Genomic DNA, 9,422 nt, shown 5'->3' on the forward strand with positions numbered 1-9,422 from the left:
GGTCTTCACCCTCAACTCGGACACAGCCAGCTTCAATACCGGGCCAATACCTGCCAGTCTGCAAGCGCGATATCAACCCAGAGCATATAGGACTGCTTTCTCTCTACCACATCACCGGATTCCTGACGCAAGCTCTGGACAATTACACCGTATCATCACAGCTAGCTAGCTGCAACCGAGTGGCTACTACTGGCTAACACCACTGTCCCGAAGCAAGCACCAGTTAGCCTTGAGCTAGCCTCGAGCTAGGCCCATCTGCCGGCTAGCTGCAAGCGCGATATCAACCCAGAGCATATAGGACTGCTTTCTCTCTACCACATCACCGGATTCCTGACGCAAGCTCTGGACAATTACACCGTATCATCACAGCTAGCTAGCTGCAACCGAGTGGCTACTACTGGCTAACACCACTGTCCCGAAGCAAGCACCAGTTAGCCTTGAGCTAGCCTCGAGCTAGGCCCATCTGCCGGCTAGCTGCAAGCGCGATATCAACCCAGAGCATATAGGACTGCTTTCTCTCTACCACATCACCGGATTCCTGACGCAAGCTCTGGACAATTACACCGTATCATCACAGCTAGCTAGCTGCAACCGAGTGGCTACTACTGGCTAACACCACTGTCCCGAAGCAAGCACCAGTTAGCCTTGAGCTAGCCTCGAGCTAGGCCCATCTGCCGGCTAGCTGCAAGCGCGATATCAACCCAGAGCATATAGGACTGCTTTTTCTCTACCACATCACCGGATTCCTGACGCAAGCTCTGGACAATTACACCGTATCATCACAGCTAGCTAGCTGCAACCGAGTGGCTACTACTGGCTAACACCTCTGTCCCGAAGCAAGCACCAGTTAGCCTTGAGCTAGCCTCGAGCTAGGCCCATCTGCCGGCTAGCTGAAGAGCTAGCGCCACTGCCACTGCCACGAAGCTAGCACCAGTTAGCAAACACAATTCTACAATTCACAACCTTTCTTTCGCCATCGCCATCTGGCTTGGATTCTCTGTCGACACAACCACGTCTGAGCAGACCCCCTCCGTCTGAGCAGACCACCCCCCGGGCTACTAACTTTATACGCCGCGTGCTAGCTTAGTGGAGGCCTCCTCTGCTCCATCTACGGCTGCCCCCTGGACACTATGATCACTTGGCTACATAGCTGATGCATGCTTGACTGTCCATTAATTCACGGTACTCCATTCTGTTTATTTGTGTTTTACCTGTCGGCTCTGTGCTTTAACTCAGGATCTGTGTGTAGTTAATCCGACCCTCTCTGCCTAGTCGTCGCCATTTTTACCTGTTGTTGCTGTGTTAGACTAGCACCCTGTTATTGCTGCTGTTATCTTACCTGTTGTTTTAGCTAGCTCTCCCAATCAAGACCTGCAATCACTTTATGCCTTATTGTATGTCTCTCTCAAATATCAATATGCCTTGCATACTGTTGTTCAGGCTAGTTTTCATTATCATTGTTTTGGTTTGCAATGGACCCTGTAGTTCCACTCTCCGTACCTCTGATACCCCCTTTGTCCCACCCCCCACACATGCGGTGACCTCACCCATTGAGACCAGCATGTCCAGAGATACAACCTCTCTTATCATCACCCAGTGCCTGGGCTTGCCTCCGCTGTACCCGCGCCCCTCCATACCCCTGTCTGCACATTATGCCCAGAATCTATTCTACCACGCCCATAAATCTGCTCCTTTTATTCTTTGTCCCCAACGCTCTAGGCGACCAGTTTTGATAGCCTTTAGCCGCACCCTCATCCTACTACTCCTCTGTTCCTCGGGTGATGTGGAGGTAAACCCAGGCCCTGCATGTCCCCAGTCACCCTCATTTGTTGACTTCTGCGATCGAAAAAGCCTTGGCCTCATGCATGTCAACATCAGAAGCCTCCTCCCTAAGTTTGCCTTACTCACCGCTTTAGCACACTCTGCCAATCCTGATGTCCTTGCCGTGTCCGAATCCTGGCTTAGGAAGGCCACCAAAAATTCTGAGATTTCCATACCCAACTATAACACTTTCCGTCAAGATAGAACTGCCAAAGGGGGAGGAGTTGCAATCTACTGAAGAGATAGCCTGCAAAGTTCTGTCATACTTTCCAGGTCTATGCCCAAACAGTTCGAACTTCTAATTTTAAAAATTAATCTCTCCAGAAATAAGTCTCTCACTGTTGCCGCCTGCTACCGACCCCCCTCAGCTCCCAGCTGTGCCCTGGACACCATCTGTGAATTGATCGCTCCCCATCTAGCTTCAGAGTTTGTTCTGTTAGGTGACCTAAACTGGGATATGCTTAACACCCCGGCAGTCCTACAATCCAAGCTTGATGCCCTCAATCTCACACAAATCATCAAGGAACCCACCAGGTACAACCCTAAATCCGTAAACATGGGCACCCTAATAGACATTATCCTGACCAACCTGCCCTCCAAATACACCTCTGCTGTCTTCAATCAAGATCTTAGCGATCACTGCCTCATTGCCTGTATCCGCCACGGGTCCGCGGTCAAACGACCACCCCTCATCACTGTCAAACGCTCCCTAAAACACTTCTGCGAGCAGGCCTTTCTAATCGACCTGGCCCGGGTACCCTGGAAGGATATTGACCTCATCCCGTCAGTTGAGGATGCCTGGTCATTCTTTAAATGTTACTTCCTCACCATATTAGACAAGCATGCTCCGTTCAAAAAATGCAGAACCAAGAACAGATATAGCCCTTGGTTCACTCCAGACCTGACTGCCCTCGACCAGCACAAAAACATCCTGTGGCGAACTGCAATAGCATCGAAGAGCCCCCGCGATATGCAACTGTTCAGGGAAGTCAGGAACCAATACACGCAGTCAGTCAGGAAAGCAAAGGCCAGCTTTTTCAAGCAGAAATTCGCATCCTGTAGCTCTAACTCCAAAAAGTTCTGGGATACTGTAAAGTCCATGGAGAACAAGAGCACCTCCTCCCAGCTGCCCACTGCACTGAGGCTAGGTAACACGGTCACCACCGATAAATCCGTGATAATCGAAGACTTCAACAAGCATTTCTCAATGGCTGGCCATGCCTTCCTCCTGGCGACTCCAACCTTGGCCAACAGCCCCGCCCCCCCCGCTGCTACTCGCCCAAGCCTCCCCAGCTTCTCCTTTACCCAAATCCAGATAGCAGATGTTCTGAAAGAGCTGGAAAACCTGGACCCATACAAATCAGCTGGGCTTGACAATCTGGACCCCCTATTTCTGAAACTGTCCGCCGCCATTGTCGCACCCCCTATTACCAGCCTGTTCAACCTCTCCTTCGTATCATCTGAGATCCCCAAGGATTGGAAAGCTGCCGCGGTCATCCCCCTCTTCAAAGGGGGAGACACCCTGGACCCAAACTGTTACAGACCTATATCCATCCTGCCCTGCCTATCTAAGGTCTTCGAAAGCCAAGTCAACAAACAGATCACTGACCATCTCGAATCCCACCGTACCTTCTCCGCTGTGCAATCCGGTTTCCGAGCCGGTCACGGGTGCACCTCAGCCACGCTCAAGGTACTAAACGACATCATAACCGCCATCGATAAAAGACATTACTGTGCAGCCGTCTTCATCGACCTGGCCAAGGCTTTCGACTCTGTCAATCACCATATTCTTATCGGCAGACTCAGTAGCCTCGGTTTTTCTAATGACTGCCTTGCCTGGTTCACCAACTACTTTGCAGACAGAGTTCAGTGTGTCAAATCGGAGGGCATGTTGTCCGGTCCTCTGGCAGTCTCTATGGGGGTACCACAGGGTTCAATTCTCGGGCCGACTCTTTTCTCTGTATACATCAATGATGTTGCTCTTGCTGCGGGCGATTCCCTGATCCACCTCTACGCAGACGACACCATTCTATATACTTCCGGCCCTTCCTTGGACACTGTGCTATCTAACCTCCAAACGAGCTTCAATGCCATACAACACTCCTTCCGTGGCCTCCAACTGCTCTTAAACGCTAGTAAAACCAAATGCATGCTTTTCAACCGTTCGCTGCCTGCACCCGCACGCCCGACTAGCATCACCACCCTGGACGGTTCCGACCTAGAATATGTGGACATCTATAAGTACCTAGGTGTCTGGCTAGACTGCAAACTCTCCTTCCAGACTCATATCAAACATCTCCAATCCAAAATCAAATCAAGAATCGGCTTTCTATTCCGCAACAAAGCCTCCTTCACTCACGCCGCCAAACTTACCCTCGTAAAACTGACTATCCTACCGATCCTCGACTTCGGCGATGTCATCTACAAAATAGCTTCCAACACTCTACTCAGCAAACTGGATGCAGTTTATCACAGTGCCATTCGTTTTGTTACTAAAGCACCTTATACGACCCACCACTGCGACCTGTATGCCCTAGTCGGCTGGCCCTCGCTACATGTTCGTCGTCAGACCCACTGGCTCCAGGTCATCTACAAGGCTATGCTAGGTAAAGTGCCGCCTTATCTCAGTTCACTGGTCACGATGGCTACACCCACCCGCAGCACGCGCTCCAGCAGGTGTATCTCACTGATCATCCCTAAAGCTAAAACCTCATTTGGACGCCTTTCCTTCCAGTTCTCTGCTGCCTGCGACTGGAACGAATTGCAAAAATCTCTGAAGTTGGAGACTTTTATCTCCCTCAACAACTTTAAAAATCTGCTATCCGAGCAGCTAACCGATCGCTGCAGCTGTACATAGTCCATCTGTAAACTACCCACCCAATTTACCTACCTCACCCCCCATACTGCTTTTATTTATTTACTTTTCTGCTCTTTTGCACACCAGTATCTCTTCTTGCACATGTTCATCTGATGATTTATCACTCCAGTGTTAATCTGCTAAATTGTAATTATTCGATTTATTGCCTACCTCATGCCTTTTGCACACATTGTATATAGATTCTCTTTTTTTCTACCATGTTATTGACTTGTTTATTGTTTACTCCATGTGTAACTCTGTGTTGTCTGTTCACACTGCTATGCTTTATCTTGGCCAGGTCGCAGTTGCAAATGAGAACTTGTTCTCAACTAGCCTACCTGGTTAAATAAAGGTGAAATAAAAAATAAAAAAAAATAAAAATGTGCCTTTTTCAGAAATGTAGACACTGGTGTAGTGCTGGAGATAATGAATATAAGGATGAAAAGTGGCGGAATTGCCCTTTAAACAACCACATCTCAGTCAAAGTTAACAACCAAATTAACAAAGTTAATGCCAGTAAGGCAAGTGTTAGCGCCAGAAAAATGTGACAGAGAAGAAGGCTGACTTTCTACGTGTCCCCAACTGATTGTGTTTTTTTATTTGTTTATTTGCATTGTCTGTAACTTGTTGTTTTACTTATTTTGTACATAATGTTGCCGCTATCGTCTCTTATGACCGAAAATAACTTCTAGACATCAGGACTGCGATTACTCACCACAGACTGGCAGAATCCTTTTTTTCCTTTAACAAGTCTGACGAGCCTGACACGAAGGATATACTGCTTACTGCTACTGCTTTCTCGGGAACAGGCCCATTATTTGCGTGAAGAGGAAGCGGAGAAAAAGGGGCCAGAGGGCAGGCTGCCTTCTGAGAATTCGTAGGCGATTGAATAAACCCCCACTTCCTTCCATTCTGCTAGCAAACGTGCAATCTTGAGAATAAAATAGATGACCTACGCAGAAGATTAAACTACCAACGGGACATTCAAAGCTGTAATATCTTAAGCTTCACGGAGTGGTGGCTGAACGATGACACTATCAACATACAGCTGGCTTGTTATACGCTGTACCAGCAGGATAGAACAGCGGCGTCTGGTAAGACAAGTGGCGGCAGACTATGTATTTTTGTAAATAACAGCTGGTGCACGATATCTAAGGAAGTCTCGAGCTATTGCTCGCCTGAGGTAGAGTATTTCATGATAAGCTGTAGACCACACTATCTACCTAGTGTGTTCATCTGTATTCTTCATAGTTGTTTACATACCACCACAGACTCAGGCTGGTACAAAGACATCATTGAATGAGCTGTATTCCACCATAAGCAAACAAGAAAATGCTCACCCAGAGGCGACACTCCTAATGGCCAGGGACTTAATGCAGGGAAACTTAAATCCGTTTTACCTCAAACATACAAGTATTTCACACCATTTTAAAGATACACTTCTTGTTAATCCCACCACAGTGTCCGATTTCAAAACAGGCTTTACGGCGAAAGCACCATAAACGATTATGTTAGGTGAGTGCCTATTCACAGAAAAACAGAGCCATTTTCCAGTCAAAGAGAGCAGTAACAAAAAGCAGAAATATGGGTCCTCAGATCCTCTAAAGTTTCTACAGTTGCACCATCGAGAGCATCCTGACTGGTTGTATGTTAAGTTTTTTAAGTTGTATGGTTCCCAATTAGAGGCAGCTGGTAATCGTTGCCTCTAATTAGGGATGATATTTAGGAAGCCCTTTCTCCCACCTGCTTTGTGGGATTTTGTTTCAGTTAGTGTCTATGTGTGGTACTTCACGGTCGTTGGATGTTCTGTTGTTTTTGTTGTTGTGAATTAAAATGATGTGGAACTCAACTCAGGCTGCGCCTTGGTCCGCTCTGTACGACGATCGTGACAATATAGATATTAAACCTTCATCTGAAGGTAAACCATACAAACCTATGGAAGTATGGAGGTATATATAGATATTAAACCTTCAGGCGTTAAGTATCATCCTGTTCAATCATTTCATTAAAAAGTAATGGTCCATATGCAGCTTTCAGTTGTAATAACCACATACAGCGGGGTCCAATACAGCGGGGTCCAATACAGCGGGGTCCAATACAGCGGGGTCCAATACAGCGGGGTCCAATACAGCGGGGTCCAATACAGTTGGGTCCAATACAGCGGGGTCCAATACAGTTTGGTCCAATACAGCGGGGTCCAATACAGCGGGGTCCAATACAGCGGGGTCCAATACAGCGGGGTCCAATACAGTGGGGTTCAAAATTATTGACACCCTTGATAAAGGTGAGCAAAAATAACTGTAAAAGAATAATTCAAATGCTGAGCTTTATTCTAAGCTTAAAAAAGGGTAAATTATATTATTTTAAATTCCGACAATTGGTCGAGAAAGAGATTTTGTTAAACAAATAACCATTTTTATCTCTCAAAGGTAGTGGTCCAAATTGTGACCCTGTTTTCAATACCTAACCTTGTGAGGATAACGGCCCTGAGCCGTTTCTATTTTGTGGTTTGAAAACGTATAGTTTGATTAAAGAGGGCAGTCCATAGGTGCAGATGAAGGATATCAAGGATCATCCAATTTAGTATTTATGCTCTGGCAGGTATATGCACATCAATGATGCTTATAAACACTAAAGTCTGGTTGTGGATATTCACTTTTCTGAAACAATTCACTTCATTATAATTGAATTAGTATCGGGTATTCATAATTATGTTACCCAGTGAATAGGCTTCTATGCGCCGTGGCCTCAGGCGTTGTTGCCCAGCCAGGCCATGCATCATGTGTCACATGTTGTTACCCATCATTAGAGGTCCAAAAAGCCTGTCATTGTTTGTTACATACAGTACACTATGGGGCTTAACCACATATAACGCTGCACCGGCTAGATAGAACAGAACACTCCAGGAAAACGAGGGGGGGGGGGGCGGGCTGTGCATATTTGTAAACATCATCTGGTGCACGAAATCTAAGGAAGTCTCTAGATTTTGCTCGCCTGAAGTAGAGTATCTTATGATAAACTGCAGACCACACTATTTGCCTAGAAAGTTTTCATTTATACTTTTCGTAGCTGTTTATTTACAACCACAGACAGATGCTGGCACTAAGACAACACTCAGTCAGCTGTATAAGGAAATACGCAAACAGGAAACCTCTCACCCAGAGGCGGCGCTCCTAGTGGCCGTAGACTTTAATGCAGGGAAACTTAAATCAGTTCTACCTCATTTCTATCAACATGTTAACTTCTCTAGGGTAGGGGGCAGCATTTTCACATTTGGATGAAAAGCATACCCAAATTCAACTGCCAGCTACTCATCCCCAGGAGATAAGATATGCATATTATTGGTAGATTTGGATAGAAAACACTCTGAAGTTTCTAAAACAGTTTGAACCATGTCTGTGAGTATAACATAACTTATTTAGCAGGCGAAACCCCGAGGACAAACCATTCAGATTTGTTTTTGTTTTGAGGTCACTCTCTTTTCAATTTTTGATTTTATTTTTGGCAAAGTTTACAGGTAACCTTTGAGATATTTTGTCGTCACGTTTGAGCAAGTTGGAACCTGTGTTTTTCTGGATCAAACGCGCCAAATAAATTGACATTTTGGATATATATCGACGGAATTAATCGAACAAAAGGACCATTTGTGATGTTTATGGGACATATTGGAGTGCCAACAACAGAAGCTCGTCAAAGGTAAGGCATGAATTATATTTTTATTTATGCGTTTTGTGTCGCGCCTGCAGGGTTAAAATATGCTTCTCTCTCTTTGTTTACTATGGTGCTATGCTCAGATAATAGCATCGTATGCTTTCGCCGAAAAGCCTATTTGAATTCTAGGCAGCGCGAGCTGCCTAGTGACACGAGCCTACCAGACGAGCTAAATCACTTCTATGTTCGCTTTGAGGAAAGCAACACTGAGGCACGCAAGAGAGCATCACATGTTCCAGACGACTGTGTGATCACGCTCTCCGTAGCCGACGTGAGTAAGACCTTTGAACAGGTCAACATTCACAAGGCCACGGGGCCAGATGGATTACCAGGACGTGTGCTCAGGGCATGTGCTGACCAACTGGGAGATGTCTTCACTGACATTTTCAACATGTCCCTGATTGAGTCTGTAATACCAACATGTTTCAAGCAGACCACCATAGTCCCTAGGCCCAAGAACACTAAGGTAGCCTGCTTAAATGACTACAGACACGTAGCACTCACGTCCGTAGCCATGACATGCTTTGAAAGGCTGGTAATGGCTCACATCAACACCATTATTCCAGAAACCCTAGACCCACTCCAATTTGCATACTGCCCAAACAGATCCACAGATGATGCAATCTCTATTGCACTCCACACTGCTCTTTCCCACCTGGACAAAAGGAACACCTATGTGAGAATGCTATTCCTTGACTACAGCTCAGCGTTAATTTCCAAAGTACCCACAAAGCTCATCACTATACTAAGGATCCTGGGTCTAAACACCTCCCTCTGCAACTGGATCCTGGACTTCCTGACAGGCTGCCCCCAGGTGGCAACACATCTGCCACGCTGATCCTCAACACTGGAGCCCCTCAGGGGTACGTGCTCAGTCCCCTCCTGTGCTCCCTGTTCATCCACGACTGCATGGCCAGGCACGACTCCAACACCATCATTAAGTTTGCTGACGACACAACAGTAGTCGGCCGACAACGACGAGACAGCCTATAGGGAGGAGGTCAGAGACGTGGCCTGTGGTGCCAGAATAACA

This window comes from Salvelinus alpinus, chromosome 26 (assembly GCF_045679555.1).
Source record: "Salvelinus alpinus chromosome 26, SLU_Salpinus.1, whole genome shotgun sequence".
Classification (NCBI taxonomy): Eukaryota; Metazoa; Chordata; class Actinopteri; order Salmoniformes; family Salmonidae; genus Salvelinus; species Salvelinus alpinus.